General features: G+C 41.0%; 1 protein-coding gene and 1 long non-coding RNA gene across 5 annotated transcripts in view; one reads left to right on the top strand and one right to left on the bottom strand.

Annotated features, from left to right (window-relative positions):
- The window catches only part of LOC309630376 (uncharacterized protein), a gene marked incomplete at its 5' end in the record, with an annotated part of 1,321,579 nt that overhangs the window by 1,208,868 nt on the left and 89,703 nt on the right, over nucleotides 1-23,008 (bottom strand). The window lies entirely within an intron of this gene.
- LOC309628874 lies at nucleotides 3,633-8,328 on the top strand. Its single transcript, XR_014244760.1, has 2 exons — nucleotides 3,633-4,665; nucleotides 6,764-8,328. It is a non-coding gene; the product is annotated as an uncharacterized lncRNA (long non-coding RNA).

Raw genomic sequence — 23,008 nt, 5'->3', positions numbered from 1 at the left:
ATGTTGATTTGCCTATCTTGTAAAGGAGCAAGGAACTTTTCCTTCAACCCTTATTTTCCTAGTGATTTGTTTAAAATGAAAGGTAAATATGTGTTTGTGGGCATATAAGTGTGTGTGTGTACAATCATTTTTATATAGAGATTTATTATCTCTCAATTTATTTTGTACAAGAGGTTTGTCTCAGAAAATCAGTGTCTTCTTGCTTTACTATTGTGCTATTGTGATTTATCATAAGAAATACATTTGGTCTTTGTCCCCTTCCCCCCTCCCCGCACAGAGCTCCTAAAACCCTTGGAATTTCCTCAGTGAGGAGATCAACAAAAATGCCTTTGTTATGTTAACAAGGTGACTTTTGGAACACACCTAAGGGTGCGGACTGATTGCCAGGAAAACCGAGGGCGAATACAAGGTTGGAACTTTCAGTCCCACCCCCAGGTTTCCACGAAAGGGGGAGAGGCTGGAGGTTGAAACAATAACCAATGGCCAATGATTTAATCAACTGCACCTATGTAACAAAGGCTCCATTAAAACCCAAAAGGACTGGGTTCAAAGAGCTTTCAGACTGGTGAACACATGAGGTGCTCGGGGTGTGGTACCCCAAAGGGGGCGTGGAAGCTCCATGCCCCTTCCCACGACCTTGCTCTATGCATCTCTTCCGTCTGGGTGTTCATCTACGATCATAACCTTTTATAATAAATCGGTAAATGTAAATAAGCTGTTTTCCTGAGCTCCGTGAGCCACTCCAGCAAATTAACTGAAACCAAAAAGAGGGTCATAACTCTAACTTATAACCAATAAGTCCAGGTGACAACCTAGACTTGGGATTGGCATCTGAAATGGAGGGCAGTCTGGTGGGACTGAGCCCTAAACCTGTGGATCTGATGTCATCTCCAGGTAGATAGTGTCAGAATTGAGTTAAATGGTAGGGCACCGAGACAGCGTTGCAGAATTGTTTGCTGTGGGGAAAAAAAAACCACACGTGTTTAGTGACCAGAAGTGTCCAAAGTAAAGTGTTCTGTGTGAGGAGTGAAAAAAGAAATCTCACAGGTGGGTTTTGTTCCAACTCAATTATTCTTCCCTTAAGCCCTGAGGGCATCACAAAAGACCAACAGGATAAAAAGTTACAGTTAAGCCAACCCTGCCTTCAGTCTTTGGTGCACACAAAAGGATCCACAGGGGTAGGTAGTATAACATAGTGGGTAAGAACAAGGACTCTGGGACCATGTGACTCGGGTTTGAATCCCAACTCTCTCTCTCTCCTTCTCCGTCTCCCTCTCCCTCTTTGACTTTGGACAAGTTATTTAGCCTCAGTTTCCTCCCCTGGAAAATGGAGATAATAAAAGTACATTCTGCAGAGGGTTGTTGTAAGGCTTAAATTTCATGATATGTATAAAGTGTCTGGACAGGGCCTAGCTCATAGCTATAAATATTTGAAGTTATTATTACTTTCAATCAGTTCCCTGCGGTCACAAGTGACACGCAGTTATCCGGTGACTTAGTGAACGGATGGTTGACTTAACTAGAGCTACTCAAGAACACAGCTCTCAACACCATGTCAGTGATTCATAAAGGAGCGTCTACTCAAGTTCCTCCCTGGGCCCCACGATTGAACTCACACCCCAGGGCATCCGAAAGGACACGGGAGAGGATTAGAAAACAACTCCTTCCATCATTTGCATCTCCAGACTTACAACTAAGAGTTCTAAAATAAACAAATGGAGTAGATTGGGAAATGATGCATCAACTGCTGCTTCTGGTGACATGAATAGTGGGAGCTATCACAAGTCTGCCCATCACACGCTGGGGAGACATTTTCCTCAGACACCAAAGAGAAGCAACAACTCAGGATGACCGAAACCTGCAATCCCCCAGAAAATCAATTGTCACCATCTCGCATCATTTTGATGTGAATAATTACAGGCACTGAATGCGTCCTTGGTATCACCGCAAATGGGTTCATTGTGGCTATAAATACAGCAGAATGGATTCACAACAAGGCAGTTTCCACAAGTGGCAACATCCTGCTTTTCCTGAGTGTATCCAGAAGAGCGCTACAGAGCTTCATAATGCTAGAACTCACCTTCAGTTCAACATCCCCACAGTTTTATAATCAAGGCATTCATTGTATATGATATGATTTTCCCTAATATATTTTTTACATAAATGAATTATAAAACACTTTCATTTCCTGGTCCCTGTTTCCCATCATGAATCTTCATCCCCATCATGTGGAATAATTGCACATCTAGATGAACCCAACCATTTAACACCCCACATTTACTTCTAAGCAGCCTGGTGTTGCTTGAGATCTCTCACAACTGGATGAAGTTATGTTCCTACAGATTCATGCTCTTCAGCCTCAAATGAGTAACATCACTGGGCATTTCTAGCCTGTATTTCCCTAAAGAAGTCATTCATTAACTACCCATGATGACTATCTCATATCTTTTCCTCAGCCCTAAACCTCCAGTCTATCATCTCTCTGCCTTATTTTCAACTGATGAAGTTGCCCTTACATTTTTTTTTTTTTTTTTTTTTGATACAAGGAAGTCATCAGGAGGTCATTCCTTCACCTTCCCTTTAGCGAATCTATAAAACCACTAATTTTCTCCTACATTTCTAATATTTCAATAGAAAGAGCGCCCTTCTATCAACATAGATACAGAGAACAAATGGGTGGTTTTAAGAGGTGGGGCGGGGGGGAGGGATGAGAAAAATAGGTAAACTAGGTTTTTTTTTAAGTTCAAATAAAATTTAAAATTTTTAAATAAATACATCTAGGCAAAAGGAGATATGACAAACAGATCATAATCATGAATTTGAATGTGGTTACTCAAAATTCTAAGAGCTATTTTTCAATGTCCAATTTCAAACTATACATGTTGAACACATGTGTACATTTCTGGTCAATATATAATTAGTAGTGGGATTTCACAGTTACAGAATATGTATATCTTCAGCTTTTATATATGCTCCCAAACTGCTTTCCAATAAAGTTCACTGTATTTTCATACACAGTGAAATCCTACATAGTACTGGAACAAATTCAGATAAATCACAAAAATGAAATCTCATAAACACAGATATAAGACAGGATAGATAGTACGGTACAATTTTTAACAATATAAGCATTACAGAAACTGCTCTCTGCAATTTTAAGACAGGATATGTGGGGTGGCTATTGTCTAGGAAGGAGCAAAGGGGGACTTCTGGGGCACTGGTACCATGGTAATATTTTCTTTCATGATCTGGGTGCAAGTTACTTATTTTTAGTTTGTGAAAATCAATGAGTTATATAACTTCAATGAAGAGTTTAAAAACTTAAGTGGCTTTACATGTATACATGGATTTGTGTATAAATTTGTGTATTAATGGGCCTCTCTGTTGTAATTAACACAGGCCGCAGGGACCAAAAGTTCCCCTCGGCCCTTCTGAAAATGTTCGGGAATGGTGGTGCAGGAAGGGAATACACACTTTCCGCATTTCTGCCCTGCAGGGCAGCAGTTGTTGCTGTTGGGAGTCACTGTGCTAATTCTCTGAGGTCATGTTTCCCTTTAGTCGTTCTGACTACCTCCAAGCGCTCCACGGCTGCACGCTTGTCTCACTGGAAAAGGCACAGCCCCCATTCTGTGCAGGGACGACGCGAAGCAGAGTGTGATGCATCTCTCTGGAGCGTCAAGTTTATTAACTAGAGTTGGAAGAACCAAGGAGTTCTTGGAACAAGAACTATCCCCCTCCCCCACCAACACGGAAGACAGAAGAGTGGGGGAGGGGAGACGTGCCCCAGGAATGACAGTCCAGTCTCTCAAGTTTCACCCAGGTGGGGGTTGAGGGGCAGACCTGCAGCCACGGTGGCCTCGCTTTCGGTCGCCCGGGCTGCTCCGGACCATCCTCTGAGCTGGCCAGGGTCTTGGATACGATGCTTCTGAAGGCCGTGCAGAGAACACACTCCTCTTCCCCTGCACCGGGCCCCAGGGAGCGCGGCGGCCTGACCTTCCTGCCTCGGTCATCCATGGGGTTCACATGGGCTCACTTTATTATGACGCCTCATGCTGGGCAGCTTGCAACAAAGATGTTTCAAAATAAAGTTCCAGATTCTCCCAGCCACCCCTTGCTTTTTCTGGCTCTGGCCAGAGACAGTGGATGAGGACACACTCTCAGGCTGCCCAGCGTGGGAGGACCTTCCAGTGTTGGACACACCCAGGGGGCAGCTGCTTCCCTCTGGGGCTCCAATCCTGCTGCTGCTGCTGGAGGTGGATGTCCCAGTGCCACACTGGGGGGCTGGGCTGGGGGTGGCAGTCCTCGCCTCCAGGCTGGGTGGGGGACAGGCAGACTCACCGCTCTTCTGCCCTGCCTGCTGGTCTTCCTGCAGCTGCACACTTTTTCTGTGGTAAAGCCACCTGGTTTGCAGGGAGGACACCACAGGGCTTGGAGGAGGCTCAAGTTCACTGCCACAGAGGTCCCCGCAAGAGAAGGGCTTCAGAGTTATGATGGAGACCTCCACCTTGGGTTTCTTGGAGCTCACATTGCCTGTCCCAGTGTCCTGGATCTGGTCGCAAGTCAAGCCCGGAGTCCTCACCATTGTCACCTCCAGGTCCTCTTCACAGGGTGGCTGGAGTGGCTCCTTCTGGCCCATGTTGACCCATGGATGCCTCATGAGGTCAGGTAAGGTGCCTCTGTCACTGGGGTTGAGGGCAATCATTTTTTGTAACAGATCCCTTATCTTCAAAGACAGATAAGGTGGGATGGGGTATTGCCCTTGTAGGATTTGCTTCCGCAGCTCCTGGAAGTCTTTTCCCACAAAGGGCCGGGACCCAGTTACCATGGTGTAGAGCACTACTCCCAAGCTCCACACGTCCACCGCAGGGCCGCTGGAGCTCTGCCCCAGGAGGAGTTCCGGGGCAGCATAAGGGTGTGTGCCACAGATCGTGTTCAGTGGGAAAATGTCATCACGCTTGTTGCTGAGGCCAAAGTCTGTAAGTTTGATATTCATCTTGGAATCAAAGAGGAGGCTCAGTGGCTTCAGGTCCCGGTGCACGATGCCCCTCCGGTGGCAGTGCTGCAGGGCGGAGACCAGCTGCTGGAACGGGCCTCGGGCCTCCGCCTCTGTCATACGGCCATGGATCTTCAAATAGCGGTACATGTCCCCCCCACTGAGGTACTCCATCACCACGAAAAATGTCTCCTCTGTGTCAATCACCCCCAGCAGTTTCACAATATTGGGGTGATTCAGAGCCTTCAGACTGCACACTTCCCGGAAAAGTGCCTGGACACTTGAGAAGCTCTGACGCCTTTTCTTTATGACCTTCACAGCCACCTGTGTCCCGGTCAGAATGTGCCGGGCCAACTTCACTTTACCGAAGGTGCCTTCACCAATGGTGTGGAGGATCCGGAAGTCATCAATATGAGCCTTCTTGCCAGCAGATTTGGCTGTGAGGCCCTGCATCCTGGTGATCTGCTAACTACACTGACTGACAGCACTACCGAGCAACGCTAACTACGCTAACTAACAATGCTAACTGTACTAACAGGGCTAAGTATGCTGTCTCTACTAACAACGCTAACTACGCTAACTGTACCAACAGCGCTAACTAGTACTAACTACACTAACTATGCTAATCAAGTATTAACTATACCAACAATACTCACTATGCTAACTGTAGAAAGAACAATGACACAAATAAAAAAGAGTAGGGAAAAGAGAAACGAAAATCAACAAAATGGCAGAAACAAGGAAAACACAAGCTAACTGTAGGTCCAAGGCCGTCAGGTCACCAAAAGCAGCTTCCTGGGCTCTAAGGACCAAAAACCTGGGCCCACCTTTCTCTTTCATAGGGCTTTGTGAAGTACATCACAATGGTGCACTCTGAGGTCAGAGCAAGAAATGGACCCATCACCGCTGGGGATACACCACAGTGGTTTTCTCACTTTTTGAGTTCAAGGCCCCTTTACACTTAGGAAAAAGGATCCCAAAGAAAGTTTTCTTTACGTGTGTTATTAGATATTGGTATTCACTTTGTTATAAATAAATATCTGCAGGATACTTCAGTGGCCTTTTTATTTCTAGTTTGAAAATGTGTAATAATTTGAAAGACCTCATAATGTCTACACTTGAAATGTTCAATTCCTTTTCCTTAAATTCTGGCCTCAAAATAACGTTACAACTTAACTGACTTCACGATACTATACAAAATGTTCTGTTGCATAAGACATGATACGGTACATTATGAAAGTCTATGAAGCTGAGAGAAGGTTTGCCAGGAAGGTCATTGAGATTTCTCATCAGGAGCCTCGGAGGCCAGATGGCATGACTCAATGTACTTGAAGTGTTGAAGGAAAGAAACCGTCAACCAAGAATCCTATATGTAGCAAAACTTTCCTTCGAAAATGAGGGAGAAATCAAGACATTCCCAGTTAATCAAGAGTTGAGAGAGTTCTTAACCACCAGACCCGCCTGCCACAGGGAGTTCTTCAGGTTGGAGTCAAGGACCCTGGACAGTAGCTCAAAGCCTTATGAAGAAATAAAGACCTCTGGTAAAAGTAGACAGACGGGCGACGAGAAAAGCTAGTACTGTTGTAACTTTGGTTTGTAGCTCCACTTTTTGTCTTCTATTTGATTTAAGAGACTAATATATAATAAAACACACACATACAAATCAAAAAAAAAAAAAAAGATCACCTCTTCACCTAGAAAAGTTACTTCACCCCCACTTTAGCCTAACTTTGGGAATTCCCATCAACAACATTCTTCTTTCCACTGTAGGAAGCAACGCTGCCAGAAGCTATGGCAAGCAGAGCCTCTTCTAAAATGCCTTTGATGACTGCAGCAACATGGATGCAACTAGAGATTATTAGGTGAAGTAAGTCAGAAAGAGAAAGACAAATACCATGTGATACCACTTACATGTGGAATCTAAAGTATGGCACAAATGAACCTATCTATGAAACAGCAACAGACTCACAGACATAGAGAACAGACTTGTGGTTGCCAAGGAGGAGGGGGGTGGGAGAGGGAAGGGCTGGGAGTGTGGCATTAGCAGATGTAAACTATTATATATAGGAGGGATAAACAACAAGGTCCTACTCTACAGCACAGGGAACTAGAGTCAATATCCTGTGATAAACTGTAATGGAAAAGAATATAAAAAAAGAATGTCTATATGCGTATAACTGAGTCACTTTGCCATACAGCAGATTGGCACAAGATTGTAAATCAACTATACGTCAATAAAAACAAAAAAATAAAATAAAAAATGCCTCTGATGATGTACACAGCCCCTGCTCCTGCTGACTACCTCTCTGCAGCACCCAACACTGTGAAACCCCGCCCCCAGCTGAGGTCACTCCAGTCCTGTGTCTCCTTCCTTTGTCCTCTGTCTCCCACCAGTGTTTCTCTAACAGAAACACAAAGAACTGCTGTGTTTTCACTCAGTCTCACTGTTCACGTTCCCACGCTTGATTTGGGCATCAGACCTGCAAGAGTTCAAAACTTACTGGGTGGTAGAACTGCCATTTCTCTGCCTGTCTCTCATTATAAAGAACTTCTCTGAAATTCTGAATTCACTGGTCTGGTCATCCATTCACCAGCAAGTATCTAGGTACTGGGGTTAAGCGCTAGGAATGAGATACAGTTGTTAGTAAAGAAACAACAAACCCCAAATGGAGTCACTTGTGCTAAGTCCCACGTCAGCAAACCAAGACTTAATAGCTAACCTAATTGCAGTTTCAACCTCTCTCAGGAATGGGACCTTTCACCAATAGATCTGGAATTACCTGGTCAGCACTAGAGGGGTGACCCCCCCCCCCACCTTCCCCCAAAAGGAAGATGACCCTGCCTGAAACAATCCACTCTTAGCTAGAAACTTCCCTTTTCTGCCCCCTCCTGCCTGTAAAGTTCTTGCATTTTTTACAGCTCCGCAGAGCTCCTTTCTACTTGCTCAATGGGATGCTGCCCGATTCATAAATCATTGAATAAAGCCAATTCGATCTTCAAATTTACTCAGTTAGAATTTTATGTTTTTAATATAGTGATGAGCAAAACAAATAAAAAGAGAGGCATCAAACTCTTCGGAGAGTGTATCCCATTATCCCTCACACTCTTGGAAGCCTGGGTCAGCAGAAATGGAGGAGAGCCAGTGACAAGAAAAAGCCTCTTGAAAACCAAATCAGAGGTCCTGAAATACTACAGACTTACTTGTACAAGTGGGTGGGAACAAGCAGAGAGTAGCAGTTGTTTATTACTGTACACTGTAATCGAGGGAAACATTTGGAGTTCAAGAATAGAGATTTAAAGATGAGATGCTAAAATTCATAACAACTTGTCCAAAACAGGCCAGAAAACCTTAAGTTTTCGCCTTGTTTAAAAGAAGTCCTAAGTAAAGGGAAAACCAAATATTATGAAAAATTTTGGAGACATCTCACACACCAACCTTCCCTTTATTTGAATTACTTCATTATCATTACTTTAGCGTTATGTACACTCATAAAAGTTCATTTATTCTGAGTTGAGAAGTCCATTTTATCATCATGTGTATTGTGCTTACATTTTAAAATCAGAAACAACTTCCCCAAGATAAAACTGATTCTTCATCTCTTTTGGTTTTACTATTCCAAAATAGATTAGGTGACTTGGGGTATTATTTTTACCCTTTGTTGATTTGCCTACCTTGTAAAGGAGCAAGGAACTTTTCCTTCAACCCTTATTTTCCTAGCGATTTGTTTAAAATGAAAGGTAAATATGTGTTTGTGGGCATAAGTGTGTGTGTACAATCATTTTTATAGAGAGATTTATTATCTCTCAATTTATTTTGTACAAGAGGTTTGTCTCAGAAAATCAAGTGTCTTCTTTTTTTTTTTCACGATTCATATCTTTAATACTCTCTGAGAGGCAAGTGAAAAGCAACAATGGATTTTTAAAAGGACCATGTCTGACACATGTCTGACAACACTGAGTGTGGGGGAGGAGGGAAGTTAACCAGCTAGCACAGTGCCTTGCATGTAGTAAGCACTGTAACATTTGTTAAATTGCAATGACTTGAACTTGAAGATCATGATATATATTTTTTTTATTTTTAGATTTTTAGAAATTTCATGTAATGTCTGAAACATTTATATTAACATATTTCCATACAAATACAAATATAAGATTTTTAGAAATTTCATGTAATGTCTGAAACATTTATATTAACATATTTCCATACAAATACAAATATAAGATTTTTAGAAATTTCATGTAATGTCTGAAACATTTATATTAACATATTTCCATACAAATAACCCAATGAAAGTTTAGTATTAGTTGTTTTGTTTGTTTTTTTATACTGCAGGTTCTTATTAGGCATCAATTTTATACACATCAGTGTATACATGTCAATCCCAATCGCCTAATTCAGCACACCACCATCCCCACCCCACCGCAGTTTTCCCCCCTTGGTGTCCATATGTCCATTCTCTACATCTGTGTCTCAAATTCTGCCCTGCAAACCGGCTCATCTGTACCATTTTTCTAGGTTCCACATACATGCATTAATATACGATATTTGTTTTTCACTTTCTGACTTACTTCACTCTGTATGACAGTCTCTAGATCCATCCACTTCTCAACAAATGACTCAATTTCGTTCCTTTTTATGGCTGAGTAATATTCCATTGTATATATGTACCACAACTTCTTTATCCATTCGTCTGTTGATGGGCATTTAGGTTGCTTCCATGACCTGGCTATTGTAAATAGTGCTGCAATGAACATTCGGGTGCATGTGTCTTTTTGAATTACGGTTTTCTCTGGGTATATGCCCAGTAGTGGGATTGCAGGGTCATATGGTAATTCTATTTTTAGTTTTTTAAGGAACCTCCATATTGTTCTCCATAGTGGCTGTATCAATTTACATTCCCACCAACAGTGCAAGAGGGTTCCCTTTTCTCCACACCCTCTCCAGCATTTGTTGTTTGTAGATTTTCTGATGATGCTCATTCTAACAGGAGTGAGGTGATACCTCATTGTAGTTTTGATTTGCATTTCTCTAATAATTAGTGATGTTGAGCATCTTTTCATGTGCTTCGTGGCCGTCTGTATGTCTTCTTTGGAGAAATGTCTATTTAGGTCTTCTGCCCATTTTTGGATTGGGGTGTTTGTTTCTTTAATATTGAGCTGAATGAGCTGTTTATATATTTTGGAGATTAATCCGTTGTCCGTTGATTCATTTGCAAATATTTTCTCCCATTCTGAGGGTTGTCTTTTCGTCTTGTTTATGGCTTCCTTTGCTGTGCAAAAGCTTTGAAGTTTCATTAGGTCCCATTTCTTTATTTTTGTCTTTATTTCCATTACTCTAGGAGGTGGATCAAAAAAGATCTTGCTGTGATTTATGTCAAAGAGTGTTCTTCCTATGTTTTCCTCTAAGAGTTTTATAGTGTCCAGTCTTATATTTAGGTCTCTAATCCATTTTGAGTTTATTTTTGTGTATGGTGTTAGGGAGTATTCTAATTTCATTCTTTTACATGTAGCTGTCCAGTTTTCCCAGCACCACTTATTGAAGAGACTGTCTTTTCTCCATTGTATATCTTTGCCTCCTTTGTCATAGATTAGTTGACCATAGGTGCATGGGTTAATCTCTGGGCTTTCTATCTTGTTCCATTGATCTATGTTTCTGTTTTGGTGCCAGTACCATATTGTCTTGATTACTGTAGCTTTGTAGTAGAGTCTGAAGTCAGGGAGTCTGATTCCTCCAGCTCTGTTTTTTTCCCTCAAGACTGCTTTGGCTATTCGGGGTCTTTTGTGTCTCCATACAAATTTTAAGATGATTTGTTCTAGCTCCGTAAAAAATGCCATTGGTAATTTGATAGGGATTGCATTGAATCTGTAGATTGCTTTGGGTAGTATACTCATTTTCACAATGTTGATTCTTCCAATCCAAGAACATGGTATATCTCTCCATCTGTTGGTATCATCTTTAATTTCGTTCATCAGTGTCTTATAGTTTTCTGCATACAGGTCTTTTGTCTCCCTAGGTAGGTTTATTCCTAGGTATTTTATTCTTTTTGTTGCAATGGTAAATGGGAGTGTTTCCATAATTTCTCTTTCAGGTTTTTCATCATTAGTGTATAGGAATGCAAGAGATTTCTGTGCATTAATTTTGTATCCTGCAACGTTACCATATTCATTAATTAGCTCTAGCAGTTTTCTGGTGGCAGTTTTAGGATTCTCTATGTATAGTATCATGTCATCCGCAAACAGTGACAGTTTTACTTCTTCTTTTCCAATTTGTATTCCTTTTATTTCTTTTTCTTCTCTGATTGCCGTGGCTAGGACTTCCAGAACTATGTTGAATAATAGTGGTGAGAGTGGACATCCTTGTCTCGTTCCTGATCTTAGAGGAAATGCTTTCAGTTTTTCACCATTGAGAATGATGTTTGCTGTGGGTTTGTCATATATGGCCTTTATTATGTTGAGGTAGGTTCCCTCTATGCCCACTTTCTGGAGAGTTTTTATCATAAATGGGTGTTGAATTTTGTCAAAAGCTTTTTCTGCATCTATTGAGATGATCATATGGTTTTTATTCTTCAATTTGTTAATATGGTGTATCACATTGATTGATTTGCGTATATTGAAGAATCCTTGCATCCCTGGGATAAATCCCACTTGATCGTGGTGTATGATCCTTTTAATGTGTTGTTGGATTCTGTTTGCTAGTATTTTGTTGAGGATTTTTGCATCTATATTCATCAGTGATATTGGTCTGTAATTTTCTTTTTTTGTAGCGTCTTTGTCTGGTTTTGGTATCAGGGTGATGGTGGCCTCATAGAATGAGTTTGGGAGTGTTCCTTCCTCTGCAATTTTTTGGAAGAGTTTGAGAAGGATAGGTGTTAGCTCTTCTCTAAATGTTTGATAGAATTCACCTGTGAAGCCATCTGGTCCTGGACTCCTGTTTGTTGGAAGATTTTTAATCACAGTTTCAATTTCATTACTTGTGATTGGTCTGTTCATATTTTCTGTTTCTTCCTGGTTCAGTCTTGGAAGGTTATACCTTTCTAAAAATTTGTCCATTTCTTCCAGGTTGTCCATTTTATTGGCATAAAGTTGCTTGTAGTAGTCTCTTAGGATGCTTTGTATTTCTGCGGTGTCTGTTGTAACTTCTCCTTTTTCATTTCTGATTTTATTGATTTGAGTCCTCTCCCTCTTTTTCTTGATGAGTCTGGCTAATGGCTTATCAATTTTGTTTATCTTCTCAAAGAACCAACTTTTAGTTTTATTGATCTTTGCTATTGTTTTCTTTGTTTCTATTTCATTTATTTCTGCTCTGATCTTTATGATTTCTTTCCTTCTGCTAACTTTGGGTTTTGTTTGTTCTTCTTTCTCTAGTTTCTTTAGGTGTAAGGTTAGATTGTTTACTTGAGATTTTTCTTGTTTCTTTAGGTAGGCTTGTATAGCTATAAACTTCCCTCTTAGAACTGCTTTCGCTGCATCCCATAGGTTTTGGGTTGTCGTGTTTTCATTGTCATTTGTCTCTAGGTATTTTTTTATTTCCTCTTTGATTTCTTCAGTGATCTCTTGGCTATTTAGTAACGTATTGTTTAGCCTCCATGTGTTTGTCTTTTTTACGTTTTTTTCCCTGTAATTCATTTCTAATCTCATAGCGTTGTGGTCAGAAAAGATGCTTGATATGATTTCAATTTTCTTAAATTTACTGAGGCTTGATTTGTGACCCAAGATGTGATCTATCCTGGAGAATGTTCCATGCGCACTTGAGAAGAACGTGTAATCTGCTGTTTTTGGATGGAATGTCCTATATATATCAATTAAATCTATCTGGTCTATTGTGTCATTTAAAGCTTCTGTTTCCTTATTTATTTTCATTTTGGATGATCTGTCCATTGGTGTAAGTGAGGTGTTAAAGTCCCCCACTATGATTGTGTTACTGTCAATTTCCTCTTTTATAGCTGTTAGCAGTTGCCTATGTATTGAGGTGCTCCTATGTTGGGTGCATATATATTTATAATTGTTATATCTTCTTCTTGGATTGATCCCTTGATCATTATGTAGTGTCCTTCCTTGTCTCTTGTAACATTCTTTATTTTAAAGTCTATTTTAGCTGATATGAGTATAGCTACTCCAGCTTTCTTTTGATTTCCATTTGCATGGAATATCTTTTTCCATCCCCTCACTTTCAGTCTGTATGTGTCCCTAGGTCTAAAGTGGGTCTCTTGTAGACAGCATATATATGGGTCTTGTTTTTGTATCCATTCAGCCAGTCTATGTCTTTTGGTTGGGGCATTTAATCCATTCACGTTTAAGGTAATTATCGATATGTATGTTCCTATGACCATTTTCTTAATTGTTTTGGGTTTGTAGGTCCTTTTCTTCTCTTGTGTTTCCCACTTAGAGAAGTTCCTTTAGCATTTGTTGTAGAGCTGGTTTGGTGGTGGTGAATTCTCTTAGCTTTTGCTTGTCTGTAAAGCTTTTGATTTCTCCATCAAATCTAAATGAGATCCTTGCCGGGTAGAGTAATCTTGGTTGTAGGTTCTTCCCTTTCATCACTTTAAATATATCATTCCACTCCCTTCTGGCTTGCAGAGTTTCTGCTGAGAAATCAGCTGTTAACCTTATGGGAGTTCCCTTGTATGTTATTTGTCGTTTTTCCCTTGCTGCTTTCAATAATTTTTCTTTGTCTTTAATTTTTGCCACTTGGATTACTATGTGTCTCGGCGTGTTTCTCCTTGGGTTTATCCTGTATGGGACTCTCTGCGCTTCCTGGACTTGGGTGGCTACTGCCTTTCCCATGTTAGGGAAGTTTTCGACTATAATCTCTTCAAATATTTTCTCTGGTCCTTTCTCTCTCTCTTCACCTTCTGGGACCCCTATGATGCGAATGTTGTTGCGTTTAATGTTGTCCCAGAGGTCTCTTAGGCTGTCTTCATTTCTTTTCATTCTTTTTTCTTTAGTCTGTTCTGCAGCAGTGAATTCCACCATTCTGTCTTCCAGGTCACTTATCCGTTCTTCTGCCTCAGTTATTCTGCTATTGATTCCTTCTAGTGTAGTTTTCATTTTAGTTATTGTATTGTTCATCTCTGTTTGTTTGTTCTTTAATTCTTCTAGGTCTTTGTTAATCATTTCTTGCATCTTCTCAATCTTTGCCTCCATTCTTATTCCGAGGTCCTGGATCATCTTCACTATCATTATTCTGAATTCTTTTTCTGGAAGGTTGCCTATCTCCACTTCATTTAGTTGTTTTTCTGGGGTTTTTTCTTGTTCCTTCATCTGGTACATAGCCCTCTGCCTTTTCATCTTGTCTATCTTTCTGTAACTGTGGTTTTTGGTCCACAGGCTGCAGGATTGTAGTTTTTCTTGCTTCTGCTGTCTGCCCTCTGGTGGTTGAGGCTATCTAAGAGGCTTGATGGGAGGCTCTGGTGGTGGGTAGAGCTGACTGTTGCTGTGGCGGTCAGAGCTCAGTAAAACTTTAATCCACTTGACTGTTGATGGGTGGGGCTGGGTTCCCTCCCTGTTGGTTGTTTTGCCTGAGGCAACCCAACACTGGAGCCTACCTGGGCTCTTTGGTGGGGTTAATGGCAGACTCTGGGAGGGCTCACGCCAAGGAGCACTTCCCAGAACCTCCGCTGCCAGAGTCCTTGTCCCCACAGTGAAACAGAGCCACCCCCGCCTGTGCAGGAGACCCTCCAACACCAGCAGGTAGGTCTGGTTCAGTCTCCCCCAGGGTCACTGCTCCTTCCCCTGGGTCCCGATGCGCACACTACTTTGTGTGTGCCCTCCAAGAGTGGGGTCTCTGTTTCCCCCAGTCGTGTCGAAGTCCTGCAATCAATTCCCACTAGGCTTCAAAGTCTGATTCTCTAGGAATTCCTCCTCCTGTTGCCGGACCCCCAGGTTGGGAAGCCTGACGTGGGGCTCAGAACCTTCACTCCAGTGGGTGGACTTCTGTGGTATAAGTGTTCGCCAGTCTGTGAGTCACCCACCCAGCAGTTATGGGATTAGATTTTACTCTGATTGTGCCCCTCCTACCGTCTCACTGTGGCTTCTCCTCTGTCCTTGGACGTGGGGTATCCTCCTTGGTGAAGTCCACGGTCTTCCTGTCAATGATTGTCCAGCAGCCAGTTGTGATTCTGGTGCTCTCGCAAGAGGGAGAGAGAGCACGTCCTTCTACTCCACCATCTTGGTTAATCCCTGATCCTAAAATCCTCTCAAGTTTCTGTTTCAACACTAGAGACCATAATCAAGATGGAAACTAGTCATCTTTTCAGCTTCCTGGAATGTATCATAATTAATCTTTGAATACATTAAGCCAAAATGTTAGAGGCATTTAATAGGGAAAGTAACATAACAATGAAAATGTTGAATTAATACCATCACTATTTCCAAATCAATAATGGAAAAATAATTCAAATGATCTATAAGTAAAGTCCCTTGTGGTTAATATCTGGAAGTATTGCTTGTAATCAATATCTGGTTTATCTTCTCAGCTTTGGTCATGCCTATAAAGTAATAGACAAGAAGCCAGACACAGCCTTCCTCAAATCACTGATATGAAGAAAGCTCTTTGTTATGAGCTGAAACTTAACATGCCTCATCTTTGGTATTTGTTTGCCCTTAATTGTGTCGTTTATTATCTATTGTAAGCAAGTCAGGCCCGGTTACAAATTCTTCGCTTTCTGAAATGTATGCTACTTACTGCTCTACACATGACTCAAGAACACGTTTACTTAATAACAAATCTTTTCCTGTTTCTCATGTCAGAAAGTACCAAGTAAGCAAATGGAAAGTCCTAACAGTAGGAGAATGCTTGCCAAAATCAGTGAATGTGACTTCCAATGGCACTCCAGATTCAAAAATAGAGTGGATTTTAATTATTTCCTTTGAGGGAAAATAAAACCACCACGGCACTTAAAAAGATGTCTCAAATAAGGCATCTTTCCTCAGAAATAAGAAATAACAGAGTGCTATCTGAAAATACCCCCCAATGTCCAGTCAGGCAGTGCTGTGAACACTTAAAATCAGAGCTTCTGCCTCAGACACTGTAAGGACCAAAGAGAGGATCTGTCGGCATAGGACATCTAGCCCTCATAGACCATTCCTGCCATTCTCTCCACAGGGCTGACAGGCACCAGAAATCTTGATCTCACCAGCAGGTGCCCATAATGTCAGCTTTCAACAACAGGCATTTTATCATAAGCACAGTGTATTTTTAATTCCTGGCAGCTAACTTTTCTGAACCAGTCTTGATCTAATGTTAAGAGAGCTGGGCCATTCTTTGAGCTTCACTTCTGCTCTGAGATGCAGGAACCTATTCACGACAACCCTCGATCTCTGCCGGTACTGTGTGTTTATCCTCCCTGCAGAAGGATGGCTCCTGGACCCCAGTCTGCTGTGCCCACACCTTGGGGCACACTCTGACCAATGAAGTTTATTCCTCCGACTCTGACAACGAACGGTCCAAAGTGCATTCAAGCTGGTATTAATTTATATCACGGCCCTTTTCCATACATATAACATAGAGTTGCAGCCAGAGTTCTTGCTGTAGAAAGCTATACGCTTTTTCCCCTAAGAGGGATCATTTAATTCCCCACAGGGAAAGATATGCAGAATAAGCCCCCAGCAAAATTACCAAGGCTGGAAACTGTCCCCCGCATCCGTTTTCAGGCTGTGGCCCAAAGCGTCCCTTTTTCCATATTCCAAGAAGGAATCTAGGCAGTGCAGAGTTGAAGGTCTCAGGCTCACAGAGGCCTGGTGTGAAGCCAGCTCCGAGGGGCCCGGGCACCGCCCTTGCAGTCAGGCTGCCTGGGCAGATCCTGGCTCCGCCAGCCACCAGCTCTGGGACCGTGGGGAAGTCACGTAAAGCCTCCACACCTCGGTCCTTCCGAATGCATGGAGAGATGAGGGTAATAATGGGGTTGTTCTGAATATTCAAGGAGCTTGCCCACATGAAGTCACTAGTAAAATGCCTGAAACAGTGCAATGCTGATCTCTCATCAAACTGTCTACTCACAGCTTTAAAAACAATAAATAAATGTATAGAAGGAAATGGACCTGTGGGCGTAACTTGGGTTCTTTTTCATCGTTACTTTCACGAGGATGACTGAGACCAACACCACTCTGCCTTCAGCACAGGCACCTCCTGGTGTTTCTTCAGACTCACCAAACACCGTCCTGGCGCCTGCTGCTCCTCCTGCCTGGAATACTGGGTCCCCAGGTGGCCATGCCGCTCCTGCCCGCCCTCCAGGGTTCTGCTCAGACGTCACCGCCACAGAGAGAACGTTCCTGACCCCTGATCCATAACAGCACCCAGTATGGCTCTCTGTTCTTCTAAGCAGCTTTACTTTCCTTCATAGCATTAGGGCCATCTGATGGTTCCTTATGTACTGATCTCCTTAGTGTCTGTCTCACCGCATGTGAAGGCAGGGACTTCCATTCACTGTGCTCCCTGACGTCTGTGACAATGACTGGCACGTTACAGGTACTCAAAATTATGTGTTAAGTAAATAAGTGTTGTTACCGAATGATTCCTCACCCAGCAGGTTATACAGAGGAACAGGGATGCGTGGTGTATGTCAGACAGAGGTCAGGGCTGCAGCTCCTCTCGTGGAGCTCAGTCCCCGGCCAGGACCCTCTCAGCTGCATGCATGCCAAGATGCTGAAAGGTAAAATGGACATTTCTCTCCACTATCTGACACTAGGTTGTTTCAATTTATTTCCAAAAAGACAAATGTTTAAGATTTTCAATTGTTTCAATACATGTGACCATAAAGAGAGATTGGAATTAATATATATTCTACTACAATCATTTGTCAAAGTATCATGGGCTCAGTAGACACAAAAGAACACAACTAGGCTTGAAACACCAGTTGCTCCCAGCTGCCAATTAGGTTGTTTGCTTTACTTAGTTAGGTGCATGTATCTTTTTCATGTCTATCCTACAAGTCTTGCCATAAAAACCACGGTGTCTAAGATCCAGCTCAGGTTATGTTCTATGTGGTTAAGTTTGCAAACCAGAGGAGGTCAAATCTGCACTACACTTTAACTGATTTAGATCTTGTTATTTCAACAAGCAAACAACTTAAGTGTACCGTCGTGGGGAACTCAGGGACAAGAGTGATCACATCATCGTCTGTGTACTCCGGGCCAAGAGGATGCTTCGTGAGGCTCAATCATATTGGCAGAATGGGCGCACTCTATGCTCTTCTCAAAGACTAAACAGCTTTTTTATAAGTGGTATCCTAAGTCAATATTTGTGATGCATTTTTTTAATGCAACAAGCAGAGTATGATTCAGAAAGATGCTTGTAATAATTACATGGAACTCCTCTCCTGCAACTTTTCCAGCTTTCTTTCGTCTGAATAGCAGTCTAGTGACTCCTTAGGAAATCCTTATAAAGTAAGGGTGGTAACAAGAAAACCCATTTTACAAATGAGGAAGTGGTGGTTACTTACCCTACGTTCAGGTTCTAACTGAAAAGTCAGGACAGAAGACTCTGTATCAGAGTCTACTGTTAAAGCTCCGAAAAGGGAATGATTTCTTTCCTAGCATGATTTTCAAACTTATCAATTCATCCCAAGGTAACGTAATAGTTTTTACAATTTCTCTTTAGCTTTGCGCCAGCACCAATTGCTATTTGTCACCAGCCTTGGAAAGGGAGCAAGAGGTTGGAGAGATGGCACGTGGATTTTTTTAAATTGAGATATAATTGTCTCATAGCATTGTATTGGTTTTAGGTATACAACATAATGATTTGATAATGATTTGATATATGTACACTTTGGGAAATGATTACCTAAATAAATTTAGTTAACATCCTTAACAATGCATAGTTAGCAACCTCCAAATATTGATATATAATATAGTATTGTTAACTACAGTCACCGTGCTGTAAATTACAGGATTTATTTATCTGATAACTGGAAGTTTGACCACCTACTCCCATCTCACCCATCCCTCCACCCCACCTCCGGCAACTACCAATCTCTGTATCCGTGAGTTCAGAGTTTTTGTTTGTTTTTAGATTCCACATATACATGAGATCTTATGGTATCTTGTTCTGTGTGACTCATTTCATTTAGGAGTCCTCAAGGCCCCTATTCATATTGTCAAAATGGCAGGATTTCCTTATTTTTTATGGCTAAAGAATAATTTTCCATTATTTTCTTTATTCATTCACCCACCAATGGACAATTAGGTTGTTTCCATGTGTTGGCTATTATAAATATGCTGCAATGAATAGGGAGGTACAGATGTTTTCACGTTAATGTTTTGTTTCCTTTGGATAAATACCCAGAAGTGGAATTGCTGGATCATGTGGTAGTTCCATTTTTAGTTTTTTGAGGAACCTCCATACTGTTTTCCACAGTGGATGCACCAATTTGCATTCCCGCCAACAGTGCAAAGTTTCCCTTTTTTCCAAGCCCTTGTCAACATTTGCTACTTCTTCTCTTTTTGATAATAGCCATTCTAACATGTGAGAAGTGATATTTCATTGTTGTTTTGATTTGCATTTCCCTGATGATTAGTGAGATTGACCTCTTTTTCATGTACCTGTTGTCCATCTGCATGTCTTCTTTGGAAAAATGTCTATTCGAGTCCTCTGTCCTTCTTAAAATCAGATTGTCTGGGTTTGGGGGTGTTTGTTTTGGTTTTTTTTTTTTTTTTTTTGCTATTGAGCTGTATAAGTTCTTTGTATATTTTGGATATTAGCTTCTTATCAGATGTATGATTTGTAATTCTTTTCTCTCATTCAGTAGGTTGTCTTTTCATTTTGTTGATGGTTTCCTTTGCTGTATAGAAGCTTTTTAGTTTGATGTAGTCCCACTTGTTTACCTTTGCTTTTGTTGCCTTTGCTTTTGGTGTCAAATCCGAAAAACTCATTGTCAAGACAGATGCCAAGGAGCCTATCCCCTATGTTTTCTTCTAGAAGTTTTATGGTTTCAGGTCTTACATCCAAGTCTTTAATCTATTTCAAGTTCAGTTTTGTGTATGGAGTATACAAAATGAATAAACAGAAACCTCAATTAAATAGGGTTGGGAGACTAGAATGGGGAGCTCTCATGGCCTGCAATGAGAGCAGAGCCCAACAGGAAGAAAGACCCCTATTCTTTCCTGGCAGCCAGTGAAAAGCCATGAACTCTTTGTTTACTATCACCCTCCTTACTTCCTTTTCCCTTCTATAAAAGTGTTCTTCCTCCCTTGCTGTGTGGGGACTTGCATATGGCTCACCATGGTTGCAGAAGCCAAATTACAATTCTCTGGTGATCCCAAATAAACCCATCTTTGCTAGAGCAATATCTGGCAGTTATTCGTTTCAGGTCAACAGGGGTAACATAGTGGTCCAGTTTCATGCTTTTGCATGTGGCTGTTCAGTTTTCCCAACACCATTTATTGAAGAGACTGTCCTTTTCCCACTGTATATCCTTGGGTCCTTTGTTATAAATTAGTTGACCATACAGGCATGGGTCTATTTCTGGGCTCTCTATTCTGTTCCATTGATCTATGTGTCTATTTTTGTGCCAGTACCATACTGTTTAGATTACTGTAGCTTTGTGGTATAGTCTGAAATCAGGGATCATGATATGTCCAAATTTGTTCTTTTTCAAGATTACTTTAGCTATTCAGGGTCTTTTGTGGTTCCACACAAATTTTGGGGTTCTTAGTCCTATTTCTGTGAAAAATGTCATTGGAATTTTGAGGGGGATTGCACTGAATCTGTAGATTACTTTGGGCAGTATGGGCATTTTAACAATATTAATTCTTCCAATCCATGGGCACAGAGTATCTTTTCATTTATGTGTGTCTCCTCCAATTTCTTTCATTGATGTCTTACGTTTCCTTGGTTAACTTTACACCCAGTATTTTATTCTTTTTGATGCAATTGTAAATGGGACTGATTTCTTAATTTCCCTTTCTGATAGTTCGTTATTAGTATATAGAAATGCAACTAATTTTTGTATATTGATTTTGTATCTTCCAACTTTACCAAATTTGTTTATTAGTTCCAACAGGTTTTTTGGTGGAGTCTTTAGGGTTTTCTATGTATAATACCATGTCAGCTACAAAGAGAGACAGTTTTACTTCTTCCTTTCCAATTTGGACGACTTCTATTTCTTTTTCTTGTCTAATTGCTGTGGTAAGGCTTCCAATATTATGTTGAATAAAAGTAGTAAGAGTGAGCATCCTTGTCTTGTTCCTGATCTTAGAGGAAATACTTTCAGCTTTTCACTATTGAGTATGATGTTACCTGTGGGCTTGTTATATATGGTTTTTATTATGCTGAGGTACATTACCTCTATACCTCTTTGTTGAGAATTTTTGTCATGAATGGATGTTGAATTTTGTCAAATTTTTTTTCTGCATCTATGGTGATGACTGTATTGGGTTGGCCAGAAAGTTCATTTGGGTTTTTCTGTAAGATGTTACAAACTTTTTGGCCAGCCCAATATGATTTTTATCCTTCATTTTGTTAATGTGGTATATCACACTGATTTGCAGATGTTGAACGATCCTCATGTCCCTGGAATAAATCCAGTTTGATCATAGTGTATGATCCTTTTAATGTACTGTTGAATTCAGTTTGCTGATATTTTGTTGAAGATTTTTTTGCAACAATGTTCATCAGGGATATTGGCCTATAATTTTATTTTCTTGTAGTGTCTAGTTTTGCTGTCAGGGTAATGCTGGCCTTGAAAAATGAGTTTGAAAATGTTCCCTTCTCTTCTATTATTTAGAAGTGTTTGAGGAGGATTAGTATTAATTCTTCTTTAAATGTTTGTTAGAATTCATCAGTGAAGCCATCTGGTCCTGAACTTCTGTTTGTTGGGTGTAATGCATTTTTAAATGTTTCAAAGAGCACTCTGTGTCTTAATAAATAGACAATATGAGAGGTGTGCTTACCCAGACAATCATTCTCTTAGGGAACATCAGTTTAATTTCAACATCATAATTATTCTGGCACTAAATCAATAAAAGTTCTTTCTCCTTTACCTCAGTTATGATACTTAAATGTTACTGAATTGAAACAATCATAAAATTGAGGAAAATACTGTATAACGACAACCTACAACAAATATGTCAAAATATCAACAATTTGTCCAATTCTTCATGGCCTATTGATCGGTAAATGTCATGTCACTGCTCCAGCAGATCCCTGGGTCATTGTAGCTTCATGACTGAGAATTGAGGCTGGCCAAACTCCCCATAAGGGACCGCACAATCACATGCCTGACCCGCTTCCAAAATTTTAACATGCCCAAAACATTAACCCAAGTAAGAATGAGAGCACTCTTCTTCTTAAAGATTAAAGAGCAACAGCTCCTGTTGCCTTTGGTGCCACAGTCACTGAAACTGGGGTCCTGGGTGCCTCCACCACAGCTGGGGTACAACTCCTAGCAACATCCTTAGACTGTCATCATTCCTTAAGGTTTGATAAATGTACCTTGTTTAAAAGACAAGCTCAGACTGGAGTACTTTGTGACAAAACTGGCCTGGGTGCCAAATGGGATAAAGTCTCTTATTCAATAACACACACACTGCTCTTGGTGAGAGCGTCTGGACTGAAATTATGTGCTTCCGAAGTCAGCTAATTCACGGTCTCACAACCAGAGCTTCCCTTTAGCCTCCAGCCCTGAGACAGAACCTCACCCACTAGACACATATACTCTGGTAGGGATGGATTCACTCTCAAGAGTGTCACTGCTCTTCCCTGCAGGCAAGAAAAAATGAAGGCTACGTAAGTTAATTAAAAATGTTTAACAACTTTGGATTCCAAAAGAAAGGCATCATTATGGGCCCCTTTCCTCAGAGGAAACTCCTCTACTTCTATGCAAATTTACAGTTACAGATGGATTCATAATGGAGGGTTTCTCCCTCTGCCCCTAGGGTAGCAACTAAACTCCAACAGATATAAGAGAAAAGGGGTAAAGTCTACTCCCTACATCCTAAGCAGATACCCTGGCATGGCTAAAATGTCTTTTTCAAAAACAACATATATATATATATATATATATATATATATATAAAAAA

Source organism: Balaenoptera borealis, assembly GCF_965194805.1.
Source record: "Balaenoptera borealis genome assembly, chromosome: 1".
Lineage (NCBI taxonomy): Eukaryota > Metazoa > Chordata > Mammalia > Artiodactyla > Balaenopteridae > Balaenoptera > Balaenoptera borealis.
This window is presented reverse-complemented; position numbering and strand designations above follow the sequence as displayed.